Source organism: Vespa crabro, chromosome 24 (genome assembly GCF_910589235.1).
Source record: "Vespa crabro chromosome 24, iyVesCrab1.2, whole genome shotgun sequence".
Classification (NCBI taxonomy): domain Eukaryota; kingdom Metazoa; phylum Arthropoda; class Insecta; order Hymenoptera; family Vespidae; genus Vespa; species Vespa crabro.
In genome coordinates this window covers 3,135,038-3,150,380 of record NC_060978.1, presented here as the reverse complement: position 1 = coordinate 3,150,380, position 15,343 = coordinate 3,135,038, and the positions used below count along the sequence as shown (strand labels likewise).

At 39.1% G+C, this 15,343-nt stretch overlaps 1 protein-coding gene across 29 annotated transcripts in view; it reads left to right on the top strand.

Moving 5' to 3' along the window:
• LOC124432323 (CUGBP Elav-like family member 1) overlaps positions 1 to 15,343 on the top strand; it is a 264,155-nt gene that overhangs the window by 74,917 nt on the left and 173,895 nt on the right. Inside the window, exon 1 of one of the 29 annotated variants that reach the window (XM_046981212.1) lies at positions 5,121 to 5,140. The exons of the other annotated variants lie outside the window; for them this stretch is intronic. The gene's annotated coding sequence lies outside the window, so the exon portion shown is untranslated. Of the gene's footprint in view, positions 1 to 5,120; positions 5,141 to 15,343 lie in introns of those variants that run through there. 29 annotated transcript variants of the gene reach the window in all.

Genomic DNA, 15,343 nt, shown 5'->3' with positions numbered 1-15,343 from the left:
CATAGACTATATTTCTATTGCGACGTTTACAAAATAATCGATTCTTTTTGCAATACATTGTAATTATTTAACGAGGCAGCCGGAAGTGCAGAAATAAAAAAAAAAAATGTATAAAAATGTACATTGGCTATTTCGCGACTTTCGATAATATGCTTTATTAGATCAATAAGAAAAATGTCATCGGGAAGTCTCTCTTATGTGGACACACTCATTCGTATTAAATATACGTATTCTTGATTATTGCTTTTGAAATTGTATTGACGTAAAACTCATGATCAAATACGGAAGATATATATGAAAAAAGAGAAAGAGAGAGAGAGAGAGAGAGAGAAACGATTGGTCAGTAACATATTCGAAGCTTATATTATCGTTCGTTTCTGTTTATACCTGGTCTATTCTTCGTGGTACGCAAACTCGTTCGAGTAATGTTGTGCGAAATCGATAAACGTTATATCGTAGAACCGCTGACGTGGACGACGATCGTTGGTTCATTGCTGCTGGCACTGTCGCCTCAGCTCGCATTTTCATCGTAGCATATAACACAACTGTTTAGGAGAGTTCACGGCCACACCTGTGCCACGATTGCTTTTGATAGAGTCGCCGGACGTATAGCCACCTACGTGGTTAAACTTCTCTACACTTCTCTCTGTTACATTCTATCTGTATTTTATATTTATGACATTTGTATCGCTTTTTGTCATTTCCTTTTATTTACCATCAAAAGTTCATAAAAATATTAGAAAAACTTTGTAATCTGATATTTAAATTGATGAGAGTATCTTCATAGAATTGTAATAATCAAAATCATTATCATAAGTACCTACTTCGAACTTTCTAATCTTTTGATCTTATTGTTTGTTCTAAGAGGACTCAAGTAAAAGACTTTTGCCAATTAGTATGAGAATTACGAGTGAGGAATCGTCTTAAGGTTAATATACTGTCGGTGTATTTAGTCAGTCGGTAAGTTCTATATCATGAGGTATTTGGTCGAATCGTACGGAGCTGAGAATATCGCGGATTCAAACTGCATTGCGGAACCCATTGTACAATAGAATGCAAGAGACTCGGTGTTCGCGGTGGATTCGTTTGCTAGAAAGAGCCGAGCCTTTCTCGTACGTCTTACGTAGTTCGTAGTACGTAAAGCGTAGAGGGATAACCAGCCGTCTGCCACGCAGGAGGTAGGAAGATAGATACGTCAGTGTCTCGCAGCACGCTGGTCGCGTTAATTACATCCCTTGCTTCCTCTCTCTCTCTCTCTCTCTCTCTCTCTCTCTCTCTCTCTCTCTCTCTCTAACTCTTACATACACAGATACACGCGCACACACATTCATTCTCGTCTCATCCTCCCTTTGCATCGTTCTTGTTTATACGTGTGCATGTATGTGTTCTTGCGCGCATGATGCACCATACGAAGGTGCTCGACATCTTAGGGGCTACTGAAACGTTGCCAGCCTGGTGACCCCATAGTAATTGGAAACCGCAAGGTGTATACGTAAACGATGCAATGGCGTCAAACCACCGACGCGAGAATTCTAATCTTACGAGAGAGACGGTACTCTTGAAATACTGCTGAGAACTTTGGAATCAACAAAGTACTCGAATATTCCATTTTACGTAGAATACGAGGAACATCGTGGACCTCGTCTCTTGAAAGATCGCACGACCAATCGATGTTTCTGCCATTTCGCAAAGTTACTTTAATCATATCTAGATGTATCGGCGAACAAGTTTTTAGAAACTCTTGTCATTTTGTAGAAGAATACTTTCTTCTTTTTATTTTCGGCTTCTTAAAGTAACCTTGAAAGCTATACAAATATCTGATAGTAAAACGAGTTTCTTTTTTGCACTCGACTCGATATTTATTTTGACGTGCAACTCAGTATTTATTTTGACGCGCGTATCCAGTTATGTTTTGCCAAAGAGCACGGTTGTTGTACCCTAACTTGTGTGTACGTTTTACTATTGTTTAGTCGATCGTGGACGAAAAAAAATACATGCGTCATTTCGATGAAGAAGGATGGTTGAAAACGTCGAGCGTAACGCAAACAAACGGAAATATCATTTCTTGCTGAGATAATCACGGGCAAAGGAAGCCGCGCGTTTCCCTCGCGTGAGAGCTACACTCGTGTTACTTAAAATATCAAACATTAGCATATTCCACCCAGGCAAGTGCAGACGTTAGTATCAGCAGAACGCGATTGAACTTGCACGTAACCCGATTCAATCCTATAAAATGTCCCTTGACGATGATCCGAGCAGTCGCAATGTTTCCAAATAACTAATAACAATAACGACGATAGTAATAACAACGAGTCAATTATTCGGGCCAATTAATAATCTTCCCCTGAGTCTACTTGGACTTGTTGAACTCTCATCGACGCATCGTAAAATAAAGAAAAAGAAAAAGACAAATTGTTATAAAAAGAAATTATCATGAATCTCTTTCGTTTCTCGATCTATCGAAAGTTTAGCGAGGCTATAAATTCTCGAGCAATGGTCGTATTCGACGTCGAAGGGAGGAGGATAGAAGAGGAGGATAGGAATGGAAGGAGAAAGGGAAGAGGAGATATTGGAGTTAGGGGAGAGGATGATCGGAACGTTCGTAGTTAGAATAATGATATTTCTGGGAGCGAGCGAGTCGGTCCACACCGTTTTGAGCCGGTACTGGGGCTGTGTTGCCGGGGTAATAAAGGAAAGCCCGTGGCACGGTAATGGCGCGCGGCTCGTGTAATTACCAGTTATGCGCCGATGGTATATGAGCCGGGCGTACTAACGGGCCTATACGGGGCCAAAGCGAGTGTAATGTGTCACTGTCGTCGGTCTACAGTATCCGAATGGTTATCACGGACGTGCTCGGGGGGTGGTGCCAGCGTCGTCGCTCGACGGACCGACCAGCTGACCGGTGGTTGGCTGACCGGTGGGGGAGGTGGTGGGGGGGGGGGAGAGAGGAGGGGGGGGGGAGGAAAGCTTGGGGGAATACTAGTGTCGTTGCTGGAGAAGGAGCAACGCGAGTAGGGGTGGAACGTGGTCTGCAGAGCCTACAGTTAATAACAGGACTGAAATGTCGTTGGCAACTCGACGCTTCGCCGCATCGCCAGAATTCACGATTTTAACTCTACGTAATCGTTATTATGATACCGTCGCGCTCTTTTTCCTTTTCTCTCTCGCTTTACCGAGGGAACAGTCGCGGGAGAAAAATGAGCCGTTTTTCTATCTGCCTTTCGCATTCTCTCTTGGTTCGTGGAAAACGTCACGAATGAGCTCTGCGCGAGTGATTAATTAAACGCTTCCATTACCACTCGCGATCCCGCTCGTTACACCGTAATGACGCGCGAGCGTTCTTTACGATCGTGTAAAAAAGGACATAATTATTGTAATTATCGCAGGCCGAAGGCTTGCTCCTCGTTACGAACTGGTCAGTTGCCTTATTCGTTAAATTATTTCTATATTCCCTATGGTAGTTTTATCACTGAATATAAAAAGATTCGCGAGATCGATACTATCGCGAGGAGACCCACTGATCGATGAATGAAACTGTCTTGGAAGAAGTTGGAAATGAGAACAGCAAGGTGTGCGTGTTCCTTTGGATTTATAGACGAATCGATTGAACGTTACCCTTCTTCTCTTTTTTCTCTACGCCACGTCATACTTACGCTCTAACGAACAACTCTTCTGTAATACTCATTTTTTTTTGTCTTCCTGAACAGAAGGTGCATCTTTTCGCCCCCCCCCCCCTCTCTCTCTCTCTCTCTTTTTTAATCTTTCCCTTTGTTCCTTTCTCAGATCATCTTCGTTCGATGTCGAACTTCGATTTCCCAGCGAACGTTATTGCAATTGTTAATCTCCGTTTTTCATTCCCCCTCCTTCCTCTCTTCTTTCCACTATCATCTATCGATGTAACCATTAGAAAATAATTTTTGCCGATCTCGGAAAATCGGCTATTGGAACTCTAGACATCGTGCCTTATAGTTCATCAAATCTTGATTTATCGACCAACCAACAGTACGTAGTTACGTGCGCGAATAAGAAGGGTCGATCGTCTTGTCATGAATTTCGATATGGTGTATTTTATCCTTCTTTCCTCCCTTCTTCGTCCCCTAACTTTCGTATTACATGCCTACTGCATTACGATTTCATTGTAGTCCCTAAACCGACAATGAGTATTTCCTTCTTGCTGTACTAATAAATAGAAAATACGATAGGTAAAGGAGAGAAAGGGGGCGAAGGAAGATGGGTAAAAGCGTTCTCTAATTGGCATCGTGGAGATGTGCTGAGAGGGCGGTTGGATCATATTTTCTCATTAAAAGCGTTTACCAGAATGGAAGAAAGTTCTTTTATCCCTTCGAAAACGCTTCGAAAGTTCTTCCTTAAGGTATCTCCGACTCTTATTCTCCTCTTCCTCTCTCCCTCCTCTCTCTCTCTCTCTCTCTCTCTCTCTCACTTTTATGTTTATACGCGTACATATTTTATACACTAATACACGAATGAAATTTTGCAGTAAAGTTTGCGTAGACTCAACCGATGGATGTAAACGTTGAATAGCCGGTTATAAATAGCCCTCGGCCGTACAGTACCGAGCAATGGAAAGGCAAACTTAAAATCGAGTACGATAACTTTAAAACGAGCCCGATGAAAGGTCCACAGTTATCACCGATAACGTCAACGTCGCTTAGTAATAACCGTAGGCTAGTAGTCTTTCACGAAAAGGATTTAAGATAAATCCAAAGTAAAAATGGACGATTCAAAGATAGAATGACTATCGAATGCACGAATATTCTTTTCCATTGAATTATATTTTTCACAATGTCAAATTATTTTCTGTTACCTTCATTACTTTTAGTTCCAATATCAACATATAGTTCTAATTTTTTGACATAATCATAAAGAGACGATTTAATTTATTCCCAACATAAATGACACGTTGACCCACTTTATTTAGATTAAAATAAGTTTATTACCTATAACTCCTTTAGTTTTCCCTCGTCTCGTTAATCAACATAAATGTTAATAGAAATACACTAGACATCAAAATTCATACTCGGTAAATAATGCATGCTCGATGATTTCTCACAGTTTCGTTTGTTTCTGACATTTATAGAAGCCCGAGGCAGATTCTGCTGGCGTAACGAAGGAATTTACGGTGAGAGAGATACGTTGCAAAGAGAAAAATAAATAGAAACATTTTTATTATATAACCCTATTATTATATAGTCCTAAATATATCTATCTTTGCATATACAAAATAATATTAATATATATCAATGTACCATAGTCTTATATAATAATAAGAAGAGAAAAAGAGAAAGAAGAACGGAGCTTTCGAAATATCATGACAAAGCGTGGTTTACCAGTTTATATTAATCATTGCATTCTAACGAACATTCTCTTTCTCATTCCTTCTCTCTACTTAGAAAGTCGGAGGAAGTGTGCTTCGTCTCGCGTATGCTCGCATTGAGTTTAGCAAATATATGCGGAAAGCCGCGAAGATATATAAGTAAACTGTCAGAAGCGCGAGCGCGCGTAGGCGAGTAGATATTTATGAGGAGCACGCTCGGAGAACGTAGAAACGCGCGTGACTCGCTACATGTCAAATCTCTTCTCTTTCTCTCTCTCACTCGTTCCTTCTACCCTTCTTCTTCCTCCCCTATATCAATCTGCTTTGCTGAGAGAGCGCCGACTCTTGCTGATCGAGTGCGAACAGGAAGACGTACTTTAAGTATACGCAAAATCAAATATTAAAATACTTTGAAAGTTCCCAAGAAGTGATAGGAAGTAACTAGAGGGAGATCTTACGTTGCTGATAAGGTTTAGTGTGTCTTATCGATCGATGAATTCAATAATTACAAAGTATTATGAACTTTGCTATATAAAATGATTAATAAAATAATATAAAATGGAACAGCTATTTTATATAAATATGAAATTAAAATCCTAATTTTCTATAGATGTATACATATCTGTATATCGTTATATTTCCTGAATCATGGGACAATCATTCTTCTGGAGCGCGAATGAAGCCGGACGGTGTAAAATGACGCTCATTTATACATTTTGGTCCTAGTACGACCCTTATTTGGGTCAACGCATTTATATCCTTATGAAAGGTATTTTCTTCGAAAGCCCAAATGATAAATATCAAATAATTGAAATATAACTCAAGCGTTCCCATGGATTATTATTGAATTGCAAGATAAATCGAAACTGGAATCGTTATCGACGTAAATGAAGACTGTACGCTTAACTCGGACAGATTCCATGCACGTGAAATTTGTACGCGCTTTGTTAACAATAAACTTTATTTAATTAAAATTCTTAACAACGAAAAGTGTTTTATGTATAGAGAGTATCTCGTATTCTATTTATTAAACAATGTTATCCATGAAGGGAATTTATTGTTCGAAGGTTCAACGTCTGAAGATACACAAAACAATTTGAATGCAGGCAGAACGTAACTATGGAATAACGAACTTATACGAAAGAAAGATATTCTTAACGAAGAAGTATAGAATCGTATTTGAGAAGATACTCCAAATGAATTGAATAATTTTTTTTTTATAAAAGTATGTCTTTCACATAATTATCGTGAAAGGAATAATATCACGGATAGTAACGCGTCAAAATATTCTAATTGAGAACGTTCAAGGATACTTTTCGAAAGCGATGAGGCATCTCGAGAAGTTCGGTTCTTGGCTCGTACGCATGCATGAAAGCCACTATGATTTAGCCGTAAACTTAGCCGAACACACGAGCCAAAGGTAGGAGAAAATTTACGCGACGTGTTCGCGAGCAGAAAACGACGAATTCCAGGATGGAGCATGTACGTATATTCTCTCCCTCTCTCTCTCTCTCTCTCTCATACATACACACACGTTACTTCTCTGCAGGAAGTTGAACATCGTCGTCCTTCTCACACTCTCTCTTTCTCTCTCTCTCTCTCTCTCTCTTTCTCTATCTATCTTTCCCTCTATCTTTACCTCTCACTTTCTCTCGTCTCATCGTCGTCTGTATTCACACGAGAGTCAACCGAATCAGAACTTTCCGGACGACGAACGACGTAACGTTAGCTCGACGTGAATGGACCGTATCCGTGTTGGGAATGTAAGGGAAGCGTTAGGAAGAGCCGACGTCGTCGGAATACACATTCGACTCAACGGCGACTTCGAGAAGGCGTACGAAAAAAAAGGGGATGAAAAGCACCGACTGGATATTAGATGGAGAGAGAGGAGATATACACTCATTGCCGTGCAACAAGTGTCGCGCTGCGTACGTTCTCTCGTTAAATTCTTTGTTAATTCCTATGATCATATCTTAGTTATAAAGTTCGAAAATGTTTCTTGAAGAATCTTGTAAAAAGAAATAAATTCGGTGGAGAATTTGCTAAGGTTTTTCCTTACTCTTTTTTTTTTTTTTTTGAGTTTCTCTCTTTTTTCTTTCTTGCTCTTTTCTCGCAAATCACTAACAATGTTGCTTGAGAAAGAAAAAATATACCTTCTCTGTCCGAGTAAAAATATTCTCAACAATAGCGGCCAGTAGCTTTTTACGATCTGCAATTCTGTACAAATTATGTCGCGGAACAACATGCAAGGAATTTAATAAAGGCTAGGGACGGTTGTTGTATGCTCTCGACGACCCCATTCTGTTCTAGACACTCCACGTCCTTGTCCCGTAGCTCTGCAAAAGAAAATTCTGATTTCCGCGCGTCTCTCTCTCTCTCTCTCTCTCTCTCTCTCTCTTTCTTTTTCTTTTATACGTACACACAAACCCTTACACTATATTGATATTACCTTTCTCTTTCTCTTTCTCAACATCTCTTGGCGCACGCGTAAAAGCACAGACTATATACTCGTAGGTATTATACGTAGATATGTACGCGTCTAGATAGATGTGTGGCGGGGAGAGTAAAAGACTGCTAAACTAGCTGCAAGTGACAGTCGCCTCGAGCGTTCAAACTCGTGGCGATTCAATTCCTCATGGCGGACGTCGACTTCTGCTCGACTACCTGCAGAAGTCCCTTTCATCCTCTTCCTCGTTTCTATACGCTGACAAGATAGAGAGACCGAGTACTCGCGATAAATATTCACGGAAAGCCACACAATTCTTAACTCACCTTCATTCTCGTACCTTTCCGTCAAAAACTTTGACTTTCGTTACTGTATCTCGCTACTATTTCTATTTTGCAATTTTCTTTTTACAGAATTATATCTCTATCGTGACGGCACGATAACGAAACTGACATTTATATATATATATATATATATACATTCTTTTTTTCGACAAAATATATATCCTACATAGTTTCTCTTTCGAATCGAGACATTTCATTTTTCGTACAAGGAAATATGTATCAAGAGTGTCAAATATCTTGCTAGATACTTATTTCCTTAACTAGAGTCATGAAACATTCGTTCGATATAACGTGCAACACAGTTACAAATTAATTTAATGGCTCAACGTATTTCGAGTTACACAGATAGAGTTCATGGTGTCTCGCATGCGTGTTCTTCGATTATTCGCACGGTTCCCCGTTACCACGACATTTTAATTGGACATTAATTATCTAGTCTAATTAGTATGATAGTAATCAGGATAGAATCGAAAATAGCCGTTAACGATCGAACGATTTATTAGGATAGATCAAATCGACGAGGGCGATTGTCGTCAAGCTTGCGCCTAGTTATAAATATTTTCTGCACATATGACCGAATTTGCATATATGACCGAAACGTCGCTTGTAAAATTTATCGAGCAATCCGTCGCAAATGTGTCTAATCGAAATGATAGAAAGAAAAGAAAGAAATCAAACGATTCATCGCGAAATAATTGTTTTTCATTGTTAGAAAATAATTCGATCTCGTTACAGAGTTTATCCGTAATATCACAATCGAAGAAAAAAAAGAAAAAAAAAAGGAGAAAGAGGAAAAACATCAAGTATCATTTCGATGGATGCCTTTGAATCTTCTTAAATCTTGATTCATTGAATGCGTCATTATCGCCGAGAAAACGTAACGGCAATTGATTGGGACTCCCGTCGATGGGCTACAAAATACGCTTGAAAATCCAAAGTTAGGAAAGCATCTATTCTTGTTCGGCACACAAAGGGGCGCGCGAAGAAAGCGAAGAAAGTAATTTCGGAGCGTATGTAGGTCGGACACATTGGCTCGTGCTTTTAGCGTCTAGCACGAGTTTTTCGTTCGAGAACGATCTCCTTTGCCGTCCGTAAAAGCGTCGTCCTCGATCACTTCGCGCTGACACCTGAATTCTTTGAGCGTACGTCGAGCGATCTTAAAGTTTTGCGGCCCACTAACTCGCCTTCCACTACTTTCGAAGATTAATATGTATAAGAGAAACTTCTTTCTCTTCATATTTCTCCATCTTTTTCTATCTTTCTTTTTTCTTTCTTTTTTTTTTTTTTCTTTCACGCTTCAGTCTTCTTTTCATTCTTTTTTTTCTTATAAGGACAAACTACTTTCTCGTGTAAGGATTTACAGACTCGTGTAAGGATTTATAGACTCATATAAGGATTTATTGACGTAAATAATTATTTATCATCAAAATCGAATGGACTTGTAAATCGTATAGTTCCCTTCGTAATTTGTCGTCAGATTAAAGAATAATAAGGAAAATTCATAGAACATCTCTTTCTAAAATTATTGCTACTAAAAAATAGCAAATATGATTTAAAAAGTATTCTCGATGTCTATAAAAAAAAAAAAAAAACTTTGTCCATTCTATCAAACGAAAATAGTAAGGGTAATGAAATCAACGTTTCCTCATGAATGAACGTCGAGTCCGAATTTGTGAATGAATCAAGAAAATCAGAGACCCAGTAATAATCGCTAAAGTTCGTGACGAAAAGCAACGCTTTTCTTTTTTGTAGAAACGTCGTAGAAATTATTGATCGTTCCTTCGTTGAATTTCGTTCACAAAATCCAATTATGCTTGACGCGTTGGCTCGACTATTTCTCGTTTAACAACGGACGATATTACACGTTGATTGATTCAAGAAAAAAGAAAGAGTCGAAAATAAGAAAGAGATTGAAGGGTTCCAGCAAAAAAAAAAAAAAAAGCAAGAAAGAAAGAAAAAAAGAAGAAGAAAAAAATAAAGAAAAAAAGAGAAAAGCTCGAGGAGTATAAAAGACTTATCGAAAATAATCGAAACGCGACACGCATCGAGGTGGTAAGAGGGGGCGCATAATAAGATCAGGAAACACAAAGGAGCGAGAAACAGAGTCTCGCGCCCTTTTTCGTCCTTTCAAAGGGGCTAACGTAGGCATTCCATTCGAAATCTCCTTTATATCTCCTTTCGATTATACCTCGAACTTGCTGAAACCTTCCTAAGGGCAAATGTTATCTGGGTTCGCATCTCTCGGCACCCAGAGATTCGCCGGCGGTCTCATCCTATCCGCAACAAAAAGGGGTCGTTGCGGCCTACGATAGGTCGATATAATATAAGGAAAGAGAAGAGGTAGAAGAGGTAAATGGCGAAGGAGACGCGCATAAGGAGGAATGTATTTTTCGTGAGCCATGTGGAGGAGGAAAAGGGGAAAGGAAAGTTAGGGGAAATAAGAAGGTGGAGAGAATCCGAGGAACTGTACACATCGCCGAATCACATATTTCCAATTCAATCTGCCTTCGGTTGCCTGGCGGACGAACGAAACGATCGAACGAAAAACCATTATTCTCTCCCGCGAGGAAAGAAAGAAAGAAAGAAAGAAAGAAAGCGGCACGCGCGTAGAGGTAAAGGAAGAGAGAGAAGAAGACGACGAAGGAGGGTTGGAGAGTCGATGGTGGCAGGAACGGAGACAGGGAAGACTTCGGGGATGCCGACGAAGAAGGAGAATACAGTGGGAGAAACGAATCGGATCGAAAATAGAAGAACGTCTGCTGGCCTTACGGAAAATGGTGCCGCGATAGCATTGTCGGTGTAGCCCCGACCACGAAATATTACCGGTTATACCTAAACCCCTCTTACCCTCTTACTCCGCGTGGTTAGAAGGGTGCAGCCATCCACCGATAATCGTACCGGATATGTCGTAGATCTTACTGGTAATATTTACGATCTCTTCGTATCCTCTATTTGCTCTCTCTTTCTCTCTCTCTCGATTCACTTTTTATTTTGCTTGTTCTTGTTCATCGGCATTTCATGATTTACACTTGGTTCTTTCTTCGATAGTTCGGAACAGATCTATACGTTGTGTTATAAAACTATCGTTGTCAAACTGAAAAAGCTATTGTTATAAGCGAACAAGAATTCGACGATTCGAATCTAATCGCAAGGAATTCGAATCAAAGTTATTTTGGAGTCACAAGAAAGTAACAGTGCTAATAGAAAAGAATATGATTGAAGTTTGGCTTGGTCTTGATTCTAGCTAAGCTTTACTCTCTCTCTCTCTCTCTCTCTCTCTCTCTCTTCTTCTTCTTCTTCTCTATTCTGTCGCTCCCGAAGAAAATAAAATATCCCTCATAGATGGTGTCCGTTTCATATAAGCGGATCAAAGGGTACCCGTATTCACGGCGGGCGCGGTTGCATGTGTTTGTAAGCACGACGAATCTACGAGAGTACGGTCATCTGAATTTTTTTTCGATTATCGAAACGTATCGTTTTTACTGATTCCTCTTTTCTCTTGACTCTCGTTCGTTTTGAAATAGCTCATTCCATCGTTATCCGACCTAGTTTCCATCACAACGTATTTTCACCCTCGAAAATTATTTTCCAGTGTCTCTGAATACCACGACTATTATCCTTTATCACTCTCTCTTTCTTTTTCCCATTCCATCTCTTCAATTCTCTTCGCAAGCACTCCGATTGATTTATTCATTCATATACCTGCCAACTTTTTGCTCATGGAAAAATGAAAAGAGAGATACAATGGATTTCGTTCGGACTGCAAGCCAAACTTTTAATGACTGACATGAATGACAGAAAATGAGTCAACGCTCGTCTGTTATAAAAAATGTATCTTTTCTGATGTGCTCGCATATATCAATATCGATATTTCATTAATCTTGCTTCGTTGTTCTACAATTCTTTATAATCATTTTTATTTACCTTATTTTTTAGAATAATTTAATATCCTATAATTTATAATGTACTTATAAATTCACGTTACGGATTTTATTGTTTTTTCTTCTTAAATCTTTTGTTACAACGTTTGTATTAATATTATTTCGTAGAAGGTAAGAAAAGCTATCTCTAAACGTAAAGGAAACTTAGATATATATTTTTCAATTTTACTATCGCCTGTCGATATCTTGATCGCACCCACGTAAACTATAATGGCCCGTCGATAAACGTTAGGCTTTAGATTATCACACCGATATTCTTTCCGTTTCTCTCCCTCTCCTACCGCACACGACGATTTCTCTTCGACGTTCGTCGACGTGCTTCAGGTCTTCTCCCCATTTTTCCGAATCGCTTTCGTTTCCTCTTTTTTTCCCTTATATCTCATTTTTGCGCGGTCCGTATTGTTCGCCACCGAAACAGCCTTCAATAACCCATTCCATTATTCTTTCCTCGTCCGAACTTGATCGAGGTCCCTTCCCAGACATTTCTTTCCTTACCAACCACCTTGAATTCTATCACGGTGAGACCTAAAATTCATTTCATTCTTTCTTCAATTGAAAAGTCGCTTTTGTGAATTCAGTTAAATGCTTTGGACTTGGTCGAATCGATGAAGAAAAAAATTTTGCATTGATATAGATATCATTTATAGATCGGTGGATAGAAAGGTACAAAAGAAAGAAAAAAGAAGAAGAAGAATAAAAAGATTATAATACGAAATGTGTGTCCTACCATTGAATCGATTATTCCAAATAAAAACGTGTTTCATCTGCGGTCATGTTAAAAGCACGGAAAAATAAAGAAGCATAAAATAAAAAGAATTGTGGAGGAAAGTACGGAAACTTTCTTTTTTCTTTTTTTGTTTTTTTTTTTTTTTTTTTTTGTTTTTTTTTTTTTAACGATAAATGCAAAAGTATTATTAGTTCTCTTAAATTTCAGCGCATACACACAAAGATATTTTATCGAAGTAAGCCCTCTCTTCTCTTTTCTCCCTCTCTATACGTTTTCACAGGGAAATTATTCGGCGGACAAGTACCTCTGATAATCAGCATTATTCCGTTGGTATTTCCCACCCTCTCTCTCTTTCTCCCTCATTCGACCCTTTTCTATCTATCTCTCATTCCCTCAACCCATCTCTATTTCTCGGTTATCCGACTATCCATTTTTTCGCGTTCGACCTCGATCCTCTGCCTCGCGAATGTGTTCTCTCAGAAATTTTATCGTGGTCGAACTTTCTCTCTCTCTCTCTCTCTCTCTCATTTCTCTATGTGACTACGCTATTCGATATGTATACATACATACGTACATAATACATAGAAACACATATATAATCCATAGAAATATGTTTTCGTACACTTCCAGTCCAAATCTCTCACTCAGCCTTTTCCCTGGCAAGGGAAGCTCTCTCTTCCCAATCCGATCCTATACCGGGTGTTCTCTCGCACCAATATCGACTGAATTCAACGCGTTCCGCCAGAGTTTCGCATAGCCGCCCTCCACGGCAGTAAATAAATAAGTAGGATTAGGCGCGACAGGTTTATTCTCGAACGCGCTCTCGAAGCTCCAGTAGCACCTCCTTCTACTCCTCGTTCGAGCCCAACCAGGGAAGCTTCGTGTACCGATGCGAATTTCCGTTCTTGTTTTCGCACTACACTCCCTGGATATTTCGTTCGACTATCGTTTCTCTTCCCTCCCCTTTCTCTCTCTCTCTCTCTCTCTCTCTCTCTCTCTCTCTCTCTGTTTCCATGGATTCTTTCATAAAAAACGGGAGTACAACGGGACGCCAGTGAAATTTCTTCCTCTTTCTCTCTGTCTCTTTCTCTCTTTTTCCTCTTTATCCATACTTCGCTCTTTATGTCTCTCTCTTTCTCCTCTCCCCCGCCCTTTCTCGATGTCCTACGATAGCAACAGGGTGTACGATACGGACGGAGCGAATTTAACACCGGTTTCCTCTCTATTTCCTCGCTAACGCCTTTGTTTTCTGCTGGTATTAATTTTCAGTCGACCGTTCAGTCGGTTTCGCTTTTCCTATTCTTCGAGCATTCAACGTTACTTTTATACTCTACAATGACGGTCTATGTCTACGTTGAAATTCAGCATGTATATCAATTTCCTTTATTTGAAGGAAAGATAATAGATCGGTTACTTGAAAATTGGGTATGATAGACAAATTTTTATTTATCGTCGTCTATATTACGAAAACAAGTTATGCTTTTTCTCGATGGAAAAATGGTTTGTTTCTTTTTAAAGGGAGCAATGGGTTTTGACGAAGCGACGCTTTAAGCCAGTGACCGGTTGGTTGGATCGACGACAAACCGTTTTTAACGATCGCTGACGAGCATAAAATAGTGTGTGCCGGATATACGATACGTTAACGAGCATCGTTGGCATGCGTGGATTATTGATTTACGATATTACGAATGAAAGTTAAAACCATCATCGAAACGGACGCTTTTTCTACTCTCCGCGTCGAGATACGCCCGAAATTATTTGCGATGTAACGTGCAAACGGTAAAAAATCAACGAGCTGCTATTATTTGTTTAACGGGATGTTCGCTTTATGTAATTCAATATACGTGTGTGTGTGTGTGTGTATGTGCGCGAGCGTATATAAATATATATTTGGCCGAAATATATGCAGGTATATATGAAAGAGACTTTTCACTCGTTTTGTCGTTTCTAAATATAACCACAGAGTTCCTTATGCAATCACTATCACTAAAAGGGTTGCCCCGCTATAACTTTTCATAGAAATAGAGTTTTTCAATTCTGTTTGATGTACTGCACGAATCATAACGTTTTATAAATGTGTGTACGTCTGCGAATAAACTTTTTTTGACTAGATCAAAAAATTGGCTAAAGTAAATATAACAAAATTGCACGGACAATTTCTATGCTATTACGAAAATTGCTACTTATAATTTCAGATTTATCGTTTAAAAATATAAACAAAATGACGTTTATTTAATTATAACCACTTAGAGTCTAGCCATTACTACGATATAAACTTTAGTAAAAGTAAAATGATAGCTTTTTTTTTTATCAAATCGAATGTCGAAACAACAGTAGTAGCAAACCTAGCACGTGATCTGCATTTATTTTTTAATAAATGTATTTGATAAAAATACATAGGAATAAGGCGATCCGTATAAATCGATCTTTGGTGATATTTAAAAGCAGTTAAGAGTCAGAGTTCAATGACTTTAGCCATGACACAAACGATCTCGGCTCAATGCGAAAGCACTGAGAATTCTAACCATGGCTCTTTTCCTCTCTTTCACA